The sequence below is a fragment of the Pygocentrus nattereri genome, chromosome 7 (genome assembly GCF_015220715.1).
Source record: "Pygocentrus nattereri isolate fPygNat1 chromosome 7, fPygNat1.pri, whole genome shotgun sequence".
Classification (NCBI taxonomy): domain Eukaryota; kingdom Metazoa; phylum Chordata; class Actinopteri; order Characiformes; family Serrasalmidae; genus Pygocentrus; species Pygocentrus nattereri.
This window is the reverse complement of record NC_051217.1, coordinates 40,491,418-40,512,462: the sequence shown is the minus strand read 5'-3', so window position 1 is coordinate 40,512,462 and position 21,045 is coordinate 40,491,418. Positions and strand designations below refer to the sequence as shown.

The following is a 21,045-nucleotide window of genomic DNA, read 5'->3' as shown; positions in this document are numbered from 1 at the left end:
TTAATGAGATTATCCAAAGAGATGGATAATTGTATCAAATCCAAATGGCTTTTGTCACTGTCCCTGCATGCCAATTTTTCCTGTAGGGCTTCATTAACACTTCGCTGGTAAGCTGCTTTTAAATACGTTTCGTCCCACTTGGCCTCTGCAGCAATCATTCAGAAGTGCAAAGCATGCTCACCTGCTGTATTGTTCCCTTGTTTGAGGGATAGTAAAAGCTCTCTTTTAGTGCTAACTGGATCAAAAACCTCCCAGAGCACACGTTCAATGTTTGTGTATGTGGAGGAATCGGGTACTTGAGCTTGTAACATAGCCATAGCCCAAAAGCTATCTTGGATGAATCAGTGGGAAAAACAACAGGGGCATGAGAAAAATAAATCAAGAACTGTATTAAAAAATCCCTTACACAGACCATGGAACTCATTGTATTTATCAGGAAGGGCCATCTTAGCAGAAGGGAGTGGAGTAAGGGAGTGAGATTGCATAGAGACTTGAGCAGGCAGGGTGGCTTGAGCAGACAGAGGAGCAGGAACCTGTAGGTTATGAACCACATGGAACACTTCGTTGAAGGTATTAAAGAGGTGCAATCACTGTTGTGCATGGAAATACAATAGTTGGCCTTGAGCCAAAACTGCAGAATGAGATTAAAGAGATTAAACAGGTCTTTTGGAATCTGGGTGCACAAAGTATTCTGTAATGAAGACTCCCTGGATGGGGTCAAATCCATAATTCCTGTTTACACAGTATAAAAATAAAAAAAGAGAATATGAGTCTAAAAATCAGTCAAAAACAGAATAGATCACACAGCAAAGGTACCAACGGAATTTCAAAAAGCATTCATCCAGAGTTCAGAAAAAGTTCAGGCAATCCAAAAAATCCAACAGATGTGAAGAAACAAGGCTTGATACGCAGATGAACTGGCAATACTTCGCAGAGATCCAGTGATAGTTGAGGTTCTTATAAAGAGAGGTTAATGAAGTGCAGGTAAACAAGGATAAGGTGTCACTAGGAAGCAAGTCAGTACTCAGGTGAGGCTGACCACTGGTGACTAAGATGGGTATTACACCTGACAGCTCTATGAATAGTGTAGCCTTACATCTAAGGACCATATTTTATCTGGATGAACAGGCACTTTCTTTTGATACTATTTGTCCAACCTAGATAAGTCTGTGTTTACATAACTCTTCACCCACTCAGACAATGAATACATTATCAGACCAATCATGTGCCTTGAATCCTGACTGGAATCACTCAGTCTCACAAGAAGTTTTAAAATTATTTGACATTTGAGTTCATTCTGTTCATTTATTGTCCTAAGTGGGATACAAAGGTGAAGGAAATATACTAATACAATGGTAAAACAGGCAAGATTTTCAGCCAACTTTTTCAGATTTAGTGCTGTTCACCTCTCAAACTCACAACACCTTTGATTGTGTCCCAGCTGTGTAACATTACCGTAGAGAATTTGCATTTCTATCTGTATAAATACTACAATCTGTTTACATCCAACCAGCTGAAACAATAGATATTGAACACACCCTATCATTAGCTTTGCTCTGTAGTTTGGGTGGATGGAGTCTATATTTACTCTCTTACATGTGGTAATGGTCATTATCAATTTTTTGAGGATAAATGGGACTTTCTGTAGTCTGCAAGGGGAGCCGGTATACCCACAACTGTCAAAGGATGGGGACATCATAGTTGGAGGGATTTTACCCTTCCATAGAAGTTGGGAAATCAGAAGCATGTCGTATGAAGCCAAGCCAACATTGCTTAATTGTGTGAGGTAAGTAGCAATGCAAACTAAAATTTTAATATATATTATTTTCGCATAAAAACGTATTATTTTCAACAGTTGGAATACATACTAACAATTAAGCTTCTAGAGGCAATGTTTAAAATGTCTGTATATGTCTGTTTTTCTACCTAATCCAGTCTTGATTTCAGAGCCATACAGTTTTCACAGTCCTTGATCTTTGCAATAGAAGAGATCAACAACAGCTCCTCTTTACTCCCTGGAGTCTCACTGGGCTTCAAGCTCTATGACACATGCAGTTCCACAGCTATGGGAGTTAGAATGGCTATGGCACTTCTTAATGGAAATGACAACTCAACATTGGATGAGCCCTGCACAAAGCCAACACAGGTGCAAGCCATAATCGGCGAGACACACTCCTCAATATCAACGGCAATTGCAAAGAGTGTTGGACCTTTCAAGATTCCCTTAGTAAGAATTTAAGCAAGTTTTTTTTTTAAATATAGCTAAAATCACTCCAGATCTTACCTTTCATATTAAAAGCAGTTATCTGGAAAACAAAAAAAATGCAAAAAAATACTTGAGATTAAACATAATCCATGTGTGAATCTGTTCTCAGATCAGTTATGAAGCCACTTGCGAGTGTCTCAGTGACAAAAGGATATACCCCTCTTTTTTCCGCACTATTCCCAGTGATTACTATCTAAGCAGAGCACTGGCAGAGATGGTCAAGCAGTTTGGCTGGACATGGGTGGGCGCATTAAGAAGAGATGATGATTATGGTAACAGTGGAATGGCTGCATTTACTGAAGCTGCAGAACAGCTTGGTATTTGTTTAGAATATTCCCTTCCATTTTTTACAACTTACTCACAAGAAAAAGTGCTGAGAATAATCCAGCAGATCAAAAGCTCTACTTCTCGAGTGATTGTAGCATTTGTCACTTATTGGGACTTGGAGGTTTTGCTGAATTTATTTCATGAGCACAACATTACTGGATACCAGTGGGTGGGAACTGAAGCTTGGATCTTTGATTCAACCGTAGCCAGACTGGATAAGCACAAAATACTGCAAGGAGCCATAGGGCTAGGTATCCCAAATACAAAAGTGACGGGTCTGAAGGAATTCATACTGGATATAAATCCACTGAAGTCTGCAGGCAGTGCCATTTTTACTGAATTGTGGGAGGCTTTGTTTACATGCAAATATTCAACGAAAAATGATTCACAATATTCAGCTGTGTGCACAGGCCAGGAGAAACTGTCTGAAATAGAAAATGAATTCACAGACATGTCGCTGATGCCTGTTTTCATTAATGTATATAAAGCAGTATATGCTGTTGCCCATACCCTACACAACCTTCTTGGCTGCACAGAAACATGTCCTACAAAGAAGCAGCCTGATCCTCACACTGTAAGTTAATAGTCTGTTCAACCACAGATTTTAAACTTAACATTTCAAAGCTTTGGCACAAGTGAGTAGCACTAATTCAGAAGAATCAGTTGAAGTGCCCTACATTTAAGGAGAAGGAAATCTTTGTTTCTTTCAAATGTTGTAATTTAAACTTTATTCTATTACATCAGTTTCTAGAACATCTGAAAAGGGTGCGCTTTAAAAGCAAAGATGGCGAAGAGGTTTATTTTGATAAAAATGGTGACCCTTTGGCTAAATATGAAATAATAAACTGGCAAACTGTTGAAGATCACCATGAGTTTGTCACGGTTGGATTTTATGACTTTTCATTTCCTGCTCACAATCGACTAGCAGTGAAAATGGTCTCTATTGTGTGGGCACAAAATACAACTAAGGTAAAATTAAACTTTGGACTCAATAAAGATTTGATGTAATAACTGAATGTATAATTCTCAGGTTATTAATGATTTATTTTGATTACAGGTGCCGGTGTCTGTGTGCAGTGAGAGCTGCCTTCCAGGCACCAGGAAGGCTGTGCAGAAAGGAAAGCCTATCTGCTGCTTTGACTGTATACCATGTGCTGAAGGAGAGATCAGCAACAAGACAGGTACAAAAAAATAAATAGAAAAAATCACAAATTCTGAAAAAAAGCCAAATATTTTTGGTATTATTCTTGTAATTACAAAATATTCCAGAACATTTTTAATGAAGTTTAATCTGTTTAGAAGTTTACCCCATGGTTTAGCAGACAGACTAAAATGCCAACAATATAACCAATGCATTCCTTCAATTATTTTCCCATTACATTTAACTTTGTTTGTTATTCATGCTATTATTTTTTTTCTCACTGACAGACTCAATTAAATGTGAACAATGCTACCAAGATTTCTGGTCAAATCCACACAGGAATGAATGTGTGAAGAAGGAAATTGAATTCTTGTTGTATGAGGAAACGATGGGAATTTTGCTGACAGCTGTTTCAATTATTGGTACATTTATAACGATAATAATAGCAATTATATTCTTCAGACACAAAAATACCCCAATAGTCAAAGCAAACAACTCAGAGCTGAGCTTCCTTCTGCTCTTCTCTCTGGCTCTGTGTTTTCTCTGTTCACTTACTTTCATTGGTCGGCCCTCTGAGTGGTCCTGTGTGCTGCGTCACACAGCGTTTGGGATCACCTTCGTCCTCTGCATCTCCTGTGTTCTGGGGAAAACAATAGTGGTGTTAATGGCCTTCAGAGCTACACTTCCAGGCAGTAATGTCATGAAATGGTTTGGGCCTCCACAGCAGAGACTCAGTGTTCTTGCTTTCACTCTCATACAGGTCCTTATTTGTGTGCTTTGGTTAACAACATCTCCTCCTTTCCCCTTCAAAAATCTAAAGCACTACAAGGAAAAGATCATCCTAGAGTGTCAGTTAGGTTCAGCAGTAGGTTTCTGGGCTGTGCTGGGTTATATAGGATTTCTGGCTCTTTTGTGTTTTATTTTGGCTTTTCTAGCACGGAAGCTGCCTGATAAGTTTAATGAAGCCAAGTTCATCACATTCAGCATGCTCATATTCTGTGCAGTGTGGATCACCTTCATCCCAGCTTATGTCAGCTCTCCTGGAAAGTTCACTGTAGCTGTGGAGATATTTGCTATTTTGGCCTCAAGCTTTGGTTTGTTATTCTGTATCTTTCTCCCAAAATGTTACATAATCATAATGAAACCAGAAAAAAACACTAAAAAGCAAATGATGAGTAAAGTACCAGTTATGTGAGCTGCACATTCACTATTAATGTGCCTGTGTTTAAAGCACATGCTCCTTGCAACTGTAATCTTAATCTTTATTAACATTTTAAAAGATGGTAAAGGGGAACACCGTTAATTAAAGAAATATATAATCCAAATAATCTTGATGTAAACAAAATGAAAAAGAGTAGATTGATGTGAATTTTACAAAGAGACTGAATGATATATTATATATATATATATATATATATATATATATATATATATATATATATATATATATATATATATATATATATATATATATATATGTATGTATAAAAAATGGTATTATGAACCAGGGGTCAGCCAGTGTATTTCATGCAATACCTTTCTTCACATCACTCTGAATTTTATTATTACTAGTTTTTGGGGTTCTTTTTACATCTTATTATTTGAATGCAGTTTGGGCAAAAAGTCTTAAATCTAAGTAAAATATGCTTTTATTTTGCAATGCTTTCTAATTTAATAACACATTTCACTGCAAATTACATTATCAGCATAACTGTGAGAGTGAAAAAGCAATATTTTTGGCTGTGTTTGAAGTAGTGTACTACACACTGGTCACATACTGATTGTGCCTAAAAACAGTAAGTAGTATGCATTATGTGACCAACAAAATTTTCCCCAGGATGACAAACTGCTCCAGCAAGATACTGCAGTATGCAGCCAGATCTATCTTGTGATTTACTGCAGCCTAAAATGCAACACGGTTGTTTTCAGGAGGAAAAATCCACTGATGTAATGGCCTGAATATTTTTAATAGACTAAGGTCCAGCCTTTCCACTTAATAATAACGGTGAAATAAAAGACATCCGTTTGCATTAAGGGCAACATTGAGGCCCCAACAGTTTTCTCTGCTGGTGTTGATGCATGTTTGCTCATTTTGAATATTTAATAACATTACCTTTTTTCACAGATAACGTAGTTAAAATAGTTATTTAATATAGTTGGTAATAAAAGTTCTGCTCAGCATTTTGAAACATGCTTTTGAATAAACTTTTGAAACATGATACAAAAATGTTGCAATGTACAAAAAATACATGTACACTTTTTCATTCATTTGATGCCTGATCTTTTATTACTTTTAATGTTAAAAGCAATTAAATATGAATTTACATCATAAAATATGCATAAACATCTCTGACATACCTGTGTGAAACTGTTTTTAGATCAGTCACAATACCAGTGATTACTACCAGAGTAATGGAAGACAGAAAGCAGTTTGGGTGGTCGCAATAAGAAGAGATGATGATTATGGCTACAGGGGGATGGCAGCATTTCCTGAAGCTGCAGAACAGTTTGCCGTTTGTTTAGAATATTCACTTCCATTTTTTTTACAATGTATTCACAAGTGCTAAGAATAATCCAGCAGATCAAAAGCTCTACTTCTCAAGTGATTGTGGCATTTCTCTCTTATTGGGACTTGGAGATTTTTCTGGATGTGTTTCATGAGCACAATATTACTGGATACCAATCGTTGTGAACTGATGGTTGGCTCTCTGATTCATCTGTAGCCAGAAATGATAAACACAAAATACTGCAAGCAGCCATAGGGCTAACTGTACCCAGTCTGAATATAGATACACAATAGTCTGAATGAATTCATTCTGGACATAAATCCACCAAAATCTGCAGGCATTACCATATTTCCTGAATCCTGGGAGGCTTTGTTTAATTTCAAATATACAGTGCAGAAAGACTCAAAATATACTACAGTGTACACAGGACAGGAGAAACTGTCTGAAATAGAAAATGAATTCACAGACATGACCATGATGCCCATTTTCAGTTATGTGTATAAAGCAGTATACACTATTTCCCATACACTGCACAACCTTCTTGACTGCATGCAAACATCCTTTACAAAAAAGCAGCCTGATCCTTTAACTGTAAGTTAAAAGTCAAGGGTAACACTTTAAAATACAGTTTTGTACTTAACAAGTAACTAATCAGGAATGAACATGGACTACTAGTTAACAACTCAGTAGCTAATAGTGAACTGGTGCTTAGGGTAGCTCACTATTAACTGAAGAATAAATACTGAGTCTCAGAGAATTACTTAGTTACTATGGTTTCTTAGAATAACTACCCATAAATTACCAATCAATTCAACATTACATGCTCAATAGCTGAGTCTGAAAAGGTTCATGCTGAACTGCTAACTGATGTAGCATATTATAACACTTCTAAGAGCAGTGAAATACACTACATAGTGTGCAGTTTATACAATATAATGGATTATACCCTCTATTTCTATTCACAGAAACAAGTATTCTTAGAGAGAGGCTGGGGCATCACACCACACTGTACTGACTAGTGTCCCTCATGTGTTTGTTTTGATCAGAAACCTTAAAAGGCTAATGTATCCTCATATTTGGCAATGTGAACCAATTTGCACATTAGCCTACAAATGGGACAACTGCTAAAATACTACAGTATTCAGTAGACCAGTATGCTTAATTCTCATCTTTAGAAAAGAAAACAACTTTCTTTTCTGCAGGAACATGTGTGCCAGTGTTTCTTCTGAACAGAATTTCTCCTTTAAAGTCCTCTTGAGGGTAAGGTGAGTTGAAGTGAGGGCTCATGGAGATATCTGAATGTGTATGTGTCCTGCCTTCACATTCACTTGGCTCTACATATTACCAAGTGATTAGGCAATTACTGTCTGTTAGATAATGATGTTCAGTTAATGATGATCAGGGACATTATAAAATGAAACAATGGTAACTCATTATTAATGAACTAGGAGCTATTGATTATCAAGAACAGAATAAAGCAAAACACATGGTAAATCATTACTAATGAACTAGGAGTTGATGATCAGAAACAGTATTATAAAGTGAAACACATTGTAACTCATTATTCATGAGCTCGCAGTTAATGATGATCTGGAACAGTATTATAAAATGAAAACATGGAAGTTCTCTATTAATGAACTAGGAGTTCATTATGATCAGGAACAGTACTATAAAGTGAAACACGTTGTAACTCACTATTAATGAACTGGGAGTTAATAATGACCAGGACCAACATTATAAATTGAACTATATCATTTATAAGTATCATTAAAGAGTTTTTGAAAAAAAGTAAGACTAAATAAATTGTTTGTTGAGTCTTTTTTTATTTGTGAACAATCCAAATGTGAAAATACCCCTGAGTTAGCTAGCTATATAACTGAAAATACACCCAATCAAAATGAAATTAAAATCTGTCATTACTACTGAAGGAGAAAGTCTGAGAGCTGAGGCTGGTCACAGTATATTCTTCTAGTACATAATTACATATCTTTCTGTTTAATATCTGACGCATAGAGCTTTACTTCCTTTTAGCTTAGCTCACATTAGCTAAATTAACTAGCTAGCTAGCATGCACTCAGAACATCAGCAGCAGCTTTACATTTAATAAAGCACAAACATGTGCTTATAATTCTGAAACAACACGGTAAAACATACATTTTACAAGAAGGCCATACCTGATTAGCTCAGATTAATTAGTAAGTCAGCTAACTGTCTCTATGTTAGTGCTGCAGTCTGAATAAAACCTTGAAGCTGAATTAAAAGTTTAATTTAGCAGCCTGGGGTTCTGTCATGAATCTGATTCACTCATCATACATGAGGAGATCCATCCATCCATCCATCCATCCATCCATCCATCCATCCATCATCTTCCGCTTCTCCGGGGTTCGGGTCGCGGGGGCAGCATCCTGAGCAATGAAGCCCAGACCTCCCTTTCCCCAGCCACTTCCACTAGCTCCCTGGGAGGGATTCCGAGGCACTCCCAGGCCAGCTGGGCGATATAGTCACGCCAGCGTGTCCTGGGTCTTCCCCGGGGTCTCCTCCCCGGTGGACTTGCCTGTGACACCTCCCAAGGGAGGCGTCCAGGAGGCATCCTAACAAGATGCCCGGACCACCTCAACTGGCTCCTCTCGACGTGAAGAAGCAGCGGCTCTACTCCGAGTCCCTCCCGAATGACCGAACTTCTCACCCTATCTCTAAGGGAGAGTCCAGCCACCCTGCGGAGGAAACTCATTTCAGCCGCTTGTATTCGCGATCTCGTTCTTTCGGTCATTACCCAAAGCTCATGACCATAGGTGAGGGTGGGAACGTAGATCGACCAGTAACTCGAGAGCCTTGCCTTATGGCTCAGCTCTTTCTTTATCACAACAGACCGGTAAAGAGCCCGCATCACTGCTGACCCAGCACCAATCCGCCTGTCAATCTCCCGCTCCCTTGTACCATCACTCGTGAACAAGACCCCGAGATACTTAAACTCCTCCACTTGAGGCAAGAGCTCATCCCCGACCCAGAGAGGGCTCTCCACCCTTTCCCGCGTGAGAACCATGGCCTCGGATTTGGAGGTACTGATCCTCATCCCGGCCGCTTCACACTCGGCTGCAAACCGATCCAGTGAAAGCTGAAGTTCACGGCCTGATGTCCCCAATAGGACCACATCATCTGCAAACAGCAGCGATGTGACCCTGAGGTCACCAAACCGGACACCCTCCATCCCCTGACTGCGCCTAGAAATTCTATCCATAAAAATTATGAATAGAATCGGTGACAAAGGGCAGCCCTGACGGAGTCCAACTCTCACTGGGAAAAAGTCTGACTTACTGCCGGCCATGCGAACCAAGCTCCTGCTTTGTTTGTACAGGGCCTGAATGGCTCGTAGCAAAGAGCCATGTACCCCGTACTCCCGAATCACCTCCCACAGAATACCCCGGGGAACACAGTCGAATGCCTTCTCCAAATCCACAAAGCACATGTGGACTGGTTGGGCAAACTCCCATGAACCCTCAAGAATCCTGGAGAGGGTAAAGAGTTGGTCCAGTGTTCCACGACCAGGGCGGAACCCGCACTGCTCCTCCTGAATCCGAGGTTCGACTATAAGCCGGACTCTCTTCTCCAGTACCCTTGCATAGACCTTACCAGGGAGGCTGAGGAGTGTGATTCCCCTGTAGTTTTTAAAAAGAGGCACCACCACCCCAGTCTGCCAATCAAGTGGCACCACCCCTGATGTCCACGCAATGTTGAAAAGGCGTGTCAGCCAAGACAGCCCCACAACATCCAGAGCCTTGAGGAACTCGGGACGGATCTCATCCACCCCTGCAGCCCTGCCGCCAAGGAGCTTTTTAACTACCTTAGCGACTTCGGCCTCAGTAATGGACAAGCCTATTCCCGTGTCCCCAGACTCTGCCTCCTCACTGGAGAACGTGTTGGTGGGATTGAGAAGGTCCTCAAAGTATTCCTTCCACCGCCCAATGACGTCTTCAGTCGAAGTCAGCAGCACACCATCTCCACTATATACAGTGCTAGTGGCACACTGCTTTCCCCTTCTGAGTCGCCTGACGGTTTGCCAGAATCTTTTCGGAGCCGACTTAAAGTCACTTTCCAAGGCCTCACCGAACTCTTCCCACACCCAGGTTTTTGCCTTGGCAACGACTGAAGCCGCAGATCGCTTGGCCTGTCGATACCTGCCAGCTGCCTCTGGTGTCCTACAGGCCAACCATGTCCGGTAGGACTCCTTCTTCAGCTTGACGGCATCTCTCACCTGGGGTGTCCACCACCGGGTTCGAGGATTACCGCCCCGACAGGCACCAACTACCTTGCGACCACAGCTACAGTCAGCCGCTTCAACAATGGAGGAGTGGAACATGGCCTATTCTGAGTCAATGTTCCTCACCTCCCCCGATATCTGGTCAAAGTTCTGACGGAGATGTGAGTTAAAGAACAATCTGACAGGTTCTGACTCAATATACGTTTGGGCTTGCCTGATCGGCATCTTCCCCTACTACTTGATCCAACTTACCACCAGGTGGTGATCAGTTGACAGCTCAGCTCCTCTCTTTACCCGAGTGTCCAAAACACATGGCCGCAAGTCCGATGACACGACTACAAAGTCAATCACTGAACTGCGGCCTAGGGTGTCCTGGTGCCATGTGCACTTATGGACATCCTTGTGTTCGAACATGGTGTTCGTGATGGACAAACTGTGGTTTGCACTGAAGTCCAAAAACTGAACACCACTTGGGTTCAGATCAGAGAGGCCATTCCTCCCAATCACACCCCTCCAGGTCTCACTGTCATTGTCCACATGAGCGTTGAAGTCCCCAAGTAGGACAATAGAGTCCCCAGGAGGAACACTTTCAAGCACCCTTCCCAAGGACCTTAAGAAGGCTGGGTACTCTGAACTGCTGTTCAGTGCATGACCACAGAGAACAGTCAGGACCCATTCCCCAACCCAAAGGCATAGGGAAGCTACCCTCTCGTCCACCGGAGAAAACCCCAACATACAGGCACCGAGTCGAGGGGCTTTGAGAAAGCCCACACCTGCCCGCCACCTCTCACCATTGGCAACTCCAGAAAAGAATAAAGTCCAGCCCCTGTCAAGGAGATTGGACCCAGACCCCAAGATGTGTGTTGAGGTGAGCCCGACTATATCTAGCCGGCATCTCTCAACCTCACGCACCAACTCAAGCTCCTTCCCCACCAGTAAGGTAACATTCCAAGTTTCAAAAGCCAGTTTCTGCAACTGAGGATCAGAATGCCAAGGCCCACAAAGCACCGACCCCCTACTACTGCCCCTCCCATCAGTGGTGGGTCGATGGAAGGGGGGGGGGCTCATGTAGCTCCTTCGGGCTGGGCCCGACTGGGCACTGTGAGTAAATGCCCGGCCACCAGACGCTCACTGGCGTGCCCCTCCCCCAGGCCTGGCTCCTGGGTGGGGCCCCGGTGACCCTAATTCGAGCAGGGTACACAAGTCCTGTTTTCTTATTTTCATAAGGGTATTTTTTGGATCACACTTTGTCTGACCTGTCACCTAGGACCAGTTTGCCTTGGGAGACCCTACCAGGAGCTTTTGCTCCAGACAACATAGCTCCTAGGATCATTCAAGCACGCAAACCCCTCCACCACGATAAGGTGGTGATCCATGGAGAGGCCCAATCACTTCCAATTTGTTGTAATATCTCTGAGAGTTGACTGTGGAATATTTAGAAGCAAGGAAATTTCACGACTGGACTTGTTGCACAGGTGGTGTCCTATCACGGTACCACACAGGAATTCACTGAGCACCTGAGAGCAAACCATTCTGGCACTAATGTTTGTAGAAGCAGTCTGCAGGCTTAGGTGCTTGGTTTTACACTCCTGTCGCCATGGAAGTGATTGGAACACCTGAATTAAATGACTTAATGGGTGAGTGAATACTTTTGGGAAAAAAAAAAAAAAAAAAAATATATATATATATATATATATATATATATATATATATACACACACAAACACAAAATCAAACATCACACATCAACTTATACATATGTCTGTGTGTGTGTGTGTGCGTGTGTGTGCGTGCGTGTGTTACATTGACCTCCTTTTATACAACATTCCAGAGCTCTGGAGCAATCACGAACAGTCACAGGCTTACAGGGCAGGACCAGACATGACACAGTCAGCAAAACAGAAGGGTAGTAGTGCTGCGTGGGACGCAGTAGGATTAACAAAATCATATGACTGGCCATATCCTGGAGTAGTCAAGAGAGAATTCCAGTAAAAATAAGTAAGAAACTCTAATCACTCAGTATCACAAGAAGTTTTAAAATTATTTTTTCATTTATTTTCCTAAGTGGGCCACAAAGGTAAAGGAAATATACTAATACAATGGTAAAACAGGCAAGATTTTCAGCCAACTTTTGTCAGATTAGTGCTGTTCATCTCTGAAAGTCACACCTCCTTTGATTGTGTCCCAGCAGTGTAACATTACCGTAGAGGATTTGAATTTCTGTCTGTATAAATACTACAAACGCTTTACATCCAACCAGCTGAAACATTAGATCTTGAACACACCCTATCATTATCTCTGCTCTGTAGTTTGGGTGGATGGAGTCTATCTTTACTCTCTTACATGTGGTAATGGTCATTATCAATTTTTTGAGGATAAATGGGACTTTCTGTAGTCTGCAAGGGGAGCCGGTATACCCACAACTGTCAAAGGATGGGGACATCATAGTTGGAGGGATTTTACCCTTCCATAGAACTTGGGAAATCAGAAATGTGTCCTATGCAGTCAAACCACCATCGCTGAATTGTGTGAGGTAAGTAGCAATGCAAACTGAAATTTTCATACATTCAATGAATACATATTATTTTCAACAGTTGTATTACATAACAGCAATTAAGCTTCTAGAGGTAATGTTTAAAATGTCTGTATATGTCTGTTTTTCTACCTCATCCAGTCTTGATTTCAGAGCCATACAGTTTTCACAGTCCTTGATCTTTGCAATAGAAGAGATCAACAACAGCTCCTCTTTACTCCCTGGAGTCTCACTGGGCTTCAAGCTCTATGACACATGCAGTTCCACAGCTATGGGAGTTAGAATGGCTATGGCACTTCTTAATGGAAATGACAACTCAACATTGGATGAGCCCTGCACAAAGCCAGCACAGGTGCAAGCCATAATCGGCGAGACACACTCCTCAATATCAACGGCAATTGCAAAGAGTGTTGGACCTTTCAAGATTCCCTTAGTAAGAATTTAAGCAAGTTTTTTTTTTTAACATATAGGTAAAATCACTCCAGATTTTACCTTTCATATTAAAACTAGTTAATATCTGGCATAAGATTAAACATAATCTGTGTGTGAATCTGTTCTCAGATCAGTTACGCAGCCACTTGCGAGTGTCTTGGTGATAAAAGGATATACCCCTCTTTTTTGCGCACTGTTCCCAGTGATTACTATCTAAGCAGAGCAATGGCAGAGATGGTCAAGCAGTTTGGCTGGACATGGGTGGGCGCATTAAGAAGAGATGATGATTATGGTAACAGTGGAATGGCTGCATTTACTGCAGCTGCAGAACAGCTGGGCATATGCTTAGAATATTCACTTCCATTTTTTAGAACCTACTCACAAGAAAAAGTGCTGAGAATAATCCAGCAGATCAAAAGCTCTACTTCTCGAGTGATTGTAGCATTTGTCACTTATTGGGACTTTGAGATTTTGCTGAATTTATTTCATGAGCACAACATCACTGGATACCAGTGGGTGGGAACTGAAGCTTGGATCTCTGATTCAACTGTATCCAGACTGGATAAGCACAAAATACTGCAAGGAGCCATAGGGCTAGGTATCCCAAATACAAAAGTGACTGGTCTGAAGGAATTCATACTGGATATAAATCCACTGCAGTCTGCAGGCAGTGCCATTTTTACTGAATTGTGGGAGACTTTGTTTACATGCAAATATTCAACGAAGAACAATTCACAATATTCAGCTGTGTGCACAGGCCAGGAGAAACTGTCTGAAATAGAAAATGAATTCACAGACATGTCGCTGATGCCTTTTTTCATTAATGTGTATAAAGCAGTGTATGCTGTTGCCCATACCCTACACAACCTTCTTGGCTGCACGGAAACATGTCCTACAAAGAAGCAGCCTGATCCTCACACTGTAAGTTAATAGTCTGTTCAACCACAGATGTTAAATTTAGCATTTCAGAGCTTTGGCACAAGTGAGTAGCACTAATTCAGAAGAATCAGTTAAAGTGCTGTACATTTAAGGAGAAGGAAATGTTTGTTTCTTTCAAATGTCGTAATTTAAACTTTATTCTATTACATCAGTTTCTAGAACATCTGAAAAGGGTGCGCTTTAAAACCAAGGATGGCGAAGAGGTTTATTTTGATAAAAATGGTGACCCTTTGGCTAAATATGAAATAATAAACTGGCAAACTGTTGAAGATCACCATGAGTTTGTCACTGTTGGATTTTATGACTTTTCATTTCCTGCTCACAATCGACTAGCAGTGAAAATGGTCTCTATTGTGTGGGCACAAAATACAACTAAGGTAAAATTAAACTTTGGACTCAATAAAGATTTGATGTAATAACTGAATGTATAATTCTCAGGTTATTAATGATTTATTTTGATCACAGGTGCCGGTGTCTGTGTGCAGTGAGAGCTGCCCTCCAGGCACCAGGAAGGCTGTGCAGAAAGGAAAGCCTATCTGCTGCTTTGACTGTATACCATGTGCTGAAGGAGAGATCAGTAATATGACAGGTACAAAACTAAATAAATAAATAGAAAATCACAAATGCTGAAAAAAGGTTATAAGTTACTGTTGTAACTACGGAATATTCCAGAACATTTTTACTGAAGTTTAATCTGTTTAGAAGTTTACACCATGGTTTAGGAGACAGACTAAAATACCAACAATATAACCAATGCATTCCTTCAATTATTTTCCCTGTGAATTCAACTTTGCTATTTTTTCATGCTATTTTCTCTCTCTGACAGACTCCATCAAATGTGAACAATGCTACCAAGACTTCTGGTCAAATCCACACAGGAATGAATGTGTGAAGAAGGAACTTGAATTCTTGTCGTTTGAGGAAACGATGGGAATTTTGCTGACAGCTGTTTCAATTATTGGTACATCTATGACAATAATAATAGCAATTATATTCTTCAGATATAAAAATACCCCAATAGTCAAAGCCAACAACTCAGAGCTGAGCTTCCTGCTGCTCTTCTCTCTGGCTCTGTGTTTCCTCTGCTCACTTACTTTCATTGGTCGGCCCTCTGAGTGGTCTTGTGTGCTGCGTCACACAGCGTTTGGGATCACCTTCGTCCTCTGCATCTCCTGTGTTCTGGGGAAAACAATAGTGGTGTTAATGGCCTTCAGAGCTACACTTCCAGGCAGCAATGTCATGAAATGGTTTGGGCCTCTACAGCAGAGACTCAGTGTTCTTGCTTTTACTCTCATACAGGTCCTTACTTGCGTGCTTTGGTTAACAACATCTCCTCCTTTCCCCTTCAAAAATCGAAAGCACTACAAGGAAAAGATCATTCTAGAATGTCAGCTAGGTTCAGCAGTAGGTTTCTGGGCTGTGCTGGGTTATATAGGATTTCTGGCTCTTTTGTGTTTTGCTTTAGCTTTTCTGGCTCGGAAGCTGCCTGATAAGTTTAATGAAGCCAAGTTCATCACATTCAGCATGCTCATATTCTGTGCAGTGTGGGTTACCTTTATCCCAGCTTATGTCAGCTCTCCTGGAAAGTTCACTGTAGCTGTGGAAATATTTGCTATTTTGGCTTCAAGTTTTGGTTTGTTATTCTGTATCTTTCTCCCAAAATGTTACATATTAATACTGAAACCAGAAAAAAACACTAAAAAGCAAATTATGAGTAAAGTACCAGTTACATGAGCTGCACATTCACTATTCATGTGGCTGTATTTAAGGTACATGCGCCTTGCAATTGTAATCTTAATTTATTAACATTTTAAAAGATGTTAAATGGGACTACCATTGATTAAGAAATATAATCAAAATAATCTTTATTATGTAAACAAAATTCATAACAGGAGTTTGATGTGAATTTTACAGAGTAAGTGACTGACTGATTATTATGATTTTTTTTCTTAATATAATGGTGCTTTGAACCCGGGTTCACAATTTCTAAAGCACAATTATAAAACTTTTGCTATTCAAAATAACCAGTGAGTCAGTGTCTTTCATGCAATAGCTTTCTTCACATCACATCACTCTGAATTTCATTATTACAATTTTTTTTTCACATCTTACTGATTAAATGCAGTGGGGGTAAAAAGTCTAAAATCAAAGTAATATATACTTTTTGTTTTCTAATTTAATATAAAACATTTCACTGCAAATTACATTGTCAGCATAGCTGTGAAAGTGAAAAAGTAGTATTTTTGGCTGTGTTTAAATTAGCGTACTACACACTGGTCACATACTGATTGCACCTAAAAATGGTAAGCAGTATGCATTATGAAACCAACACAAAGTTTCCCCAGGATGACAAACTGCTCCAGCAAAATATTGCAGTATGTAGCCAGATCTATCTTGTGATTTACTGCAACCGAAAATGCAACACAGGTTTTTCAGGAGAACAAATCCACTGATGTAATGGCCTGAATATTTTTAATAGACATACAGTGGGGCAAAAAAGTGTTTAGTTAGCTACTGATTGTGCAAGTTCTCCTACTTAGAAAGATGAGAGAGGTCTGTAATTTTCATAATAGGTAAATTTAGACAATATGAGACAATATGAGAAAAAAAAATCCAGGAAATCACATTGTTGGATTTTTAAAGAATTTATTTGTAAATTATGGTGGGAAATAATTATTTGGTCGCCCACAAACAAGCAAGATTTCTGGCTCTCACAGACCTGTAACTTCTTCTTTAAGAAGCTCTTCTGTCTTCCACTCATTATCTGTATTAATGGCACCTGTTTGACCTCGTTATCTGTATAAAGACACCTGTCCACAGCTTCAAACAGTCAGACTCCAAACTTAACCATGTCCAAGACCAAAGAGCTGTCGAAGGACAACAGGAAGAAAATTGTAGACCTGCACCAGGCTGGGAAGAGTGAATCTACAATAGGCAAGCAGGATGGTGTGAATAAATCAACTGTGGGAGCAATTGTAAGAAAACGGAAGACATACAAGACCATTGATAATCTCCCTCGATCTGGGGTCCACGCAAGATCCCATCCCATGGGGTCAAAATGATCATGAGAACGGTGAGCAAAAATCCCAGAACTACACGGAGGGACCTGATGAATGACCTGCAGAGAGCTGGAACCAAACTAACAAAGGCTACTATCAGTAACACACGACGCCGAGAGGGACTCAAATCCTGCAGTGCAAGGCGTGTCCCCCTGCTTAAGCCAGTACATGTTCAGGCCCATCTGAAGTTTGCCAGAGAGCATATGGATGATCCAGAAGAGGATTGGAAGAAAATCATGTGGTCAGATGAAACCAAAATAGAACATTTTGGTAAAAACTCAACTCGTTGTGTTTGGAGGAAGAAGAATGCTGAGTTGCATCCCAAGAACACCATACCTACTGTGAAGCATGGGGGTGGAAACATGCTTTGGAGCTGTTTTTCTGCAAAGGGGACAGGACGGCTGATCCATGTTAAGGGAAGAATGAACGGGGCCATGTATTGTGAGATTTTAAGTCAAAACCTCCTTCCATCAGTGACAGCATTGAAGATGGAACGTGGCTGGGTCTTCCAGCATGACAATGATTCCAAACACACTGCTCGGGCAACGAAGGAGTGGCTCCGTAAAACGCATTTCAAGGTCCTGGAGTGGCCTAGCCAGTCTCCAGACCTCAACCCCATAGAAAATTTGTGGAGGGAGTTGAAAGTCTGTGTTGCCCAGCGACAGCCCCAAAACATCACTGCTCTAGAAGAGATCTGCAGGAGGAATGGGCCAAAATACCAGCTACAGTGTGTGCAAACCTGGTAAAGACTTGCAGGAAACGTTTGACCTCTGTCATTGCCAACAAAGGTTATGTTACAAAGTATTGAGTTGAACTTTTGTTATTGACCAAATAATTATTTTCCACCATAATTTTTTTTCTCATTTTGTCTCTCATAGTTAAAGTGAACCTATGATGAAAATTACAGACCTCTCTCATCTTTCTAAGTAGGAGAACTTGCACAATCAGTCTTCTTCTTCTTTCGGCTGCTCCCTTTAGGGGTCACCACAGCGGATCATCTGTCTCCATCTTGCCCTATCCATTGCCTCCTCTATTTTCACACCAACCATCTCCATGTCCACCTTCACTACATCCATAAACCTTCTCTGAGGTCTACCTCTTCTCCTTCTACCCGGTAGCTCCATCTCCAACATTCTTTGACCAATATATCCACTATTCCTCCTCAACACATGTCCAAACCATCTCAACCTGGCCTCTCTGGCTTTATCTCCAAACTGCTCCACCTTCACTGTCCCGCTGATCTGCTCATTTCTAATCTTGTCCATCCTTGTCACTCCCAATGAAAATCTCAGCATTGAACTTGCACAATCAGTGGCTGACTAAATACTTTTTGCCCCACTGTAGATCCAGCCTTTCCATTTAATAATAATGGTGAAATGAAAGTGATTGTTTGCATTTAGCACAACACTGAAGTCCCAACAGTTTTCTCGGCTGTTGTTGAGCCATGTTTGCTCGCTTTGAAAGTTTAATAACATGACCTTTTTAAACAAATAACATAGATAAAATAGTTCCTTAATAAAGTTGGTCTCTGCCAAACCTTCTGCTCAGCAATGGCTATTCAGGCTCCCTTGTGAAGTCACATTGCTTACAGTGCCGATACCCCTCACCCGATTTCTTCTATTTTTGCTAATTTGACACATTTAAATATTTAAGATCATCCAACAAATTTTAATGTAAGACAACATGAATAAAAACAAAATGTAGCATTTAAGTGTTTTATTGCATTTGTTGAAGACAAAGTTTTACTCTCTTTTGTGACCTTCTGGATATGAACCATTGATGCATTATTGATGTAATTTTAGCAGGCCAAAATATACACATATATGCTGAAAAACAGTGGTCTTGAGATGGGTCTGACTGGCTCCATCCCTAATGAGTAGATCAGATTTATATGAAAATCCTATGAACACATTTCAATAGAAGAGTTAAGATTCTGTCAAGGAGATTTGGACTGGAAATAGATATCACATTCATTGACAAATGTTGCAACAACTGCATTCAAAGATGTTCACCAAAACCTATTTCTCACTAAAGAAATAGTGCGTTGAATGTCAGGGTGCCCTGAAATCAGTGAGGTGTGGATCCATTGCAGTAAACATAGTCTAACACAAAAGAGTACATATACTGTCTCCAAAGGGCATTCAGGAGGTAATGCACCAGATATCTGAGCCTGTTCTATTTTCTCCGTAATATGGGGATGGGAGCAACAACACAGGAGAGAGGTCAGGATGTTGTGACATGGAATCAGTATCAAACTGATTAGATAAATTGTCGGCTTTAGTGTTCTTAGACCCTCGTCTATAGGTTACTGTGAAATCCCTATGCATGAGTAAAGAACACTGCCCATCTAGATTGACAAGGGTTAATGAGCTTTGCTACTCTGATATATCTGTCAATACTGGGAATGGATGTGTCTATGTGTCCAAAAGAATGTAGGTATTCTAACAAGAAAAACCCATTCAGGTTGACATGTTCAACTTTTAGTTAGTCACAATCTCCAAGAGATTTGGACCCATTCCGGCATAAAAATAAAACTATAAGACCTTACCCTGATAGATGACACCTAATGCCACCATGGCAACACAGTACAACCATAAAACCTCCACAGATCCCAGTACAGGGCAGAGGTCAGTGCAATATTGAGCTTTTTTTTAAAACAGCTTCAGTTGCATCTGAAACTCAACCCTGAACTTTCCAGGGAGTTAGTCACAATCACTGTATCAGACAAGGTTGTTCTAGACTTATTTTAAAGCATCAACCTTTCCTTATGTTTATACTTCCACAGGCCTATTTTGCTTTGGAGGCAGCATGCATTAAGACATGTTTTGCAAGTTTGCTCTCTGCTTATTTGCCAGAATTACATATTTAACTTCTCATCTAGGGAACGTATTTTATCTGAATGAACAGGCACTTTCTTTTGATACTGTCCAAACTAGATGGGACTATATGTGTGTATAACTGTTCATCTGCTCTGACGATGAAAACATTATCAGACAAATAGGCAGTCTAAAATATAACTTCAGCACATGCACACAGATACAGAATGTATGACACAGATACAGCAAGTCCACAAAAAAATAGGTACCACCACCCTGGTCTGCCAGTCCAAGTGTACTGTTCCAGAGGTCCATGCAATATTCCAGAGACATGTCAGCCATGACAGCCCCACAATATCCTTAAGCATCTCCAGACGAATCCCATCCACCCCCAGTGCCTTGCCATTGAAGAGCTTGCCAACTACCTCAGTGACCTCCACCAGGGAAATGGAGCTTGACACGCCAGTAGCTTCTGGTCCTGACTCCTGTGAGGGAGGCATGTCTCCTGGTTTAAGGAGTTCCTCAAAGTGCTCCTTCCACCAACCCACAATATGCTCATTTGAAGTCAGAGTTTCTCAGACTGCCAAATTACAGGTTGGGCGCCCCAAGGCTGACCAAAAGTCTTTTTTCATGGCCTCATCAAACTCCTCCCATGACCTGGATTTTGCTTCCGCCACCATTGCCACTGCTACCTTTTTTGCCTGCCGGTACCTATCTGCTGAGTCATAAGTCCTCCAGACCATCCAGTCCCTAAAGGCCTCTTCTTC

The 21,045-nt window shown here is 40.7% G+C and overlaps 2 pseudogenes; both read left to right on the top strand.

Annotated features, from left to right (window-relative positions):
- The first annotated feature begins 1,571 nt into the window (after positions 1-1,571).
- On the top strand, positions 1,572-6,132 carry LOC108434061 (annotated as a pseudogene).
- Positions 6,133-12,817: 6,685 nt separating this feature from the next.
- LOC108434060 lies at positions 12,818-15,893 on the top strand (annotated as a pseudogene).
- The last annotated feature ends 5,152 nt before the right edge of the window (positions 15,894-21,045 follow it).